At 33.2% G+C, this 3,414-nt stretch overlaps 1 long non-coding RNA gene across 1 annotated transcript; it reads left to right on the forward strand.

Annotated features, from left to right (window-relative positions):
• The first annotated feature begins 1,128 nt into the window (after nucleotides 1-1,128).
• On the forward strand, nucleotides 1,129-2,366 carry LOC148271181 (uncharacterized). The gene is made up of 2 exons (XR_015825176.1): nucleotides 1,129-1,427; nucleotides 1,710-2,366. It is a non-coding gene; the product is annotated as an uncharacterized LOC148271181 (long non-coding RNA).
• The last annotated feature ends 1,048 nt before the right edge of the window (nucleotides 2,367-3,414 follow it).

Raw genomic sequence — 3,414 nt, forward strand, 5'->3', positions numbered from 1 at the left:
AGAACAATCAGTAAAATCTATGAAAGTTGTAAGAAAGAGATTGGCACCAGAAGAAAAGGCTTAAGGTGTCTCATACTAGCAGATTATTTGACCGAGTGATTGTGCAGAAACGAACGCACAAAAAGGGAAAATCTTACATATTCTATCACATTTAAGGCCTTTAATTGAATACACTTTCCAAGTATGGAAGGACATTGACATGCTGGAAGAGTGCGAGACGTTTTACAAAGATACCACGTTCTTGTGCATAAGTTGTAAAATAATAAATGGGCGTCTCAAATTCCAACTAAATATTATAATATAATTTAGAATTTATTATCCGTACTGTTCTTGTCTCTATAATAAAGATACCAGTCTCAAAGATGCACGAAAGCGATGAAACAGGACACTGGTTATTTCAATTTTCACTGGATTGTTGCACGACACTTTATACTATTTTTAAGATACGCAGAAGGAAAACGCTTGATGTAAGAACTTATCCCAGAGCGGACTAATGCAGCGACAACGAACTACATGTCGGAAAAATCGGAGAAACTCAATCTATTAAAAAGTGCTAGTACAGTACAACTGACGAGACTAAAAAAAGTTATGTCGCAAATAAGCTATTCAACCTTTTAAGAAATAATCCCGCATAAACTCAGAGAAAAGCTTGAAAACATTTTACAAAACAACCCGGCCATCAAAACATTACGTCAAATGAATAGTTTTACTGAATGTTATTAAATATTTGTATATAAATACTTACCGACTTTTTTATGTCTACCGGTTTTGTCAGGACGCAAATTAAACCAACACATGGATATGGATAAAAAATAAATAATAACTGTAATTTTAGGTTGCATATTTTGAGCATTTTTCATGCATATTTCAGCCTTTTTACGTTGCATATAGTGCAGCCTCTATTAATAGAGACCGGAAAATTTCGCGATAAAACGAAAAATAACGCGAAATTCGGCATTTTTACGCGAATAACACGAAAATTTGTGTTTTTTGAAAATAACGCGAAATTCGGTGTTTTTGAAAATAACGCGAAATTCGGTGTTTTTGTAAAATAACAAGCTTTGAACAGCCATAAAATATTTCGAAGAATATTTTAAGTTGCTAACTTCACACTAGTTTATCTGCGTCATTCTATGGAATCTTGGCTAACTGTCAAATTTGTGTTGTTATGTGCCGATTCTGATGAATATGACGATATCTTGGGAATGAAAGGATTCTTGTGAAAAACATATTCATGGTGTGAAACAGGAAAAATGACGAGAAGAATTCAGCTTGCACTTCAAAGCAATCTTATAAATAAAAAAAGTAACCAGAAGACAGGACGCTGTTACGGAATTGGCTAAAGACGCGACTGAAACCTTTATCAAAGCCAACGTACCTTCGGAAAAACTCGATGATCCGCATGTCAGAGAGCCTGGATTGACAAGGTATTTGATTTATTCTGAGCAAAACATTTATTTTTTATGTTACGATATTGATAACCTAACTATTTTTGACACATATTTATAAAGTGATAAAAATACGACGTTCAACATTTTACCTGTAATTTTTATAGTACGCAGTGAATTTGTTTCGTAAACTTCAAACAATTTCCAAAGCCACAACTTTTACAAACACTATTATAATTTCAAGATTAACGCCGAATGAAAACATTTGAAAGTAGACTTAAAAAAATGTCGAAAATACAGTTTTTTCCATTTTTTTTTCAGGTGCTGGAGATTTGCTGTGCACAAACACATTTCAGCGCCCTTGAGGAGATTTTCTCATTCTCGCTGTATTTCACAGTTTATTCCAGACTTTTACATGTACCTTAAAATAAAGATAACTTAAATATTGAATTATATATAATAAAATCATTAGCATCCATAAAATCACCGTTATCTCTCATCAACTTCAGGGTGCCTGGAAGAATGACTAGACAGGTGCCACCGTTTTGTAGCAACAATTCACGGACAGTGTATACTTGTAATGCCGTATTAAATAGACTTCATGAACTCGGCAATAGTTATTCCCACGTATCTGATATATTTAGTGTAGGGTATTGTTCCTATAGAACAAACCCTTTGAGCTTTTTCAAAGATGGTGAATGGTAATTATATTTATTTATTATACATTTCATATACAATTTTTTGTTCACTTTGCCTAGCTGTGTGAAACAGTACTTATGATTTTCTTGTTGTTTTACTGTAGAATGTTTTATTATTTAAACTTTCTACTAAATATGCTGTATAATTTTTAGTGTGATTTTTTTTATTTTTTTATAAATCTTGTTTTTAATATTCATGTTTTTGAAAAAATATGTTAATATTATAAATATTTGTAAAAGGCAGATTTGCCGTTTATGTTAATAAAATAAAATAAATAAAATCCCACAGTGATCTTATCAATGAATTCATTAGAGAAAAAAAAAAAACAAAAACAAGGTGCATCACGACTAAGTCGAGCAGTTATTTAAAAACGGGTTAAGCTATCATACCTCGGAGATTGTGTCTCATCATTGGCATCAATTTTGATAATAATTCTGATTACCAGTAAATACTTGAATACTTGAATCTAACAGAGATGAGTGTAATGTAATGATGAATTCCACTTTGGTAATAATGTTCTATTGCATTCTATAATAATTTAAATACGGGAAAATTGTTAATCAACAGTACTGTGGAGTCGATTATTGTAATGGTATCTGCGCAGGTCTACCGATGAACAAAATTACTCGCCTACAGTCTGTATTGAATGCCGCAGCGAGACTTCCAAGTTCGGAATCTCTAAGTTCAGCTTTATCACTCCAGTACTTTGGAAATTACACTGGCTACGTTTTCCACAGAGGGTGGAATACAAACTCTGTTGGCTTATGCTTCGTAGTATCCGAGGGAACTATGCATTCCAGATGAACTAGCTAACAGGCGTCTTGTGCTTAGATCAGCTACGTCTGCGGCGAGAGGAAAAGTTATTATACTTCTCGCAAACAGCGCACTAAATTCGGTGAACGTTGGCTTTGGGGTCGCAGGTCCTACAGCATGGAATGCTCTCCCAGCAGAGGTGCGAGGCTGTGAGAGTGAAGTGATGTTTCAGAAAAAACTTAAAACCCACTTGTTCTCTAAATAAAAGTAGATTGTTTTGCTTAAATTACAAATTTAAAAGTTTCAATTAAATTCATTTATCTAAGGAATCACTTTAAAGCGCCCTCGAGGTATTATACCACGAGAACGGCGCTATATAGGTTGCCCATAATAACATATCCATGAATATTTAAAATGCTGGGATTTGTAATTCGAGCGTCAAAGCCATTATTAAATGACATGAATGTTGTATTAATATTGTCTACTTGAATTCGGTTCAATTAAATGGAATCCTATTTATGATTGCCATACAAAAATAATAGAAAATATACAAAAAAAAAAATTAAGTGCTTGA

Source organism: Micrasema longulum, unplaced genomic scaffold (assembly GCF_059751315.1).
Source record: "Micrasema longulum isolate JH-2025_06_02 unplaced genomic scaffold, ASM5975131v1 h1tg003036l, whole genome shotgun sequence".
Taxonomy (NCBI): domain Eukaryota; kingdom Metazoa; phylum Arthropoda; class Insecta; order Trichoptera; family Brachycentridae; genus Micrasema; species Micrasema longulum.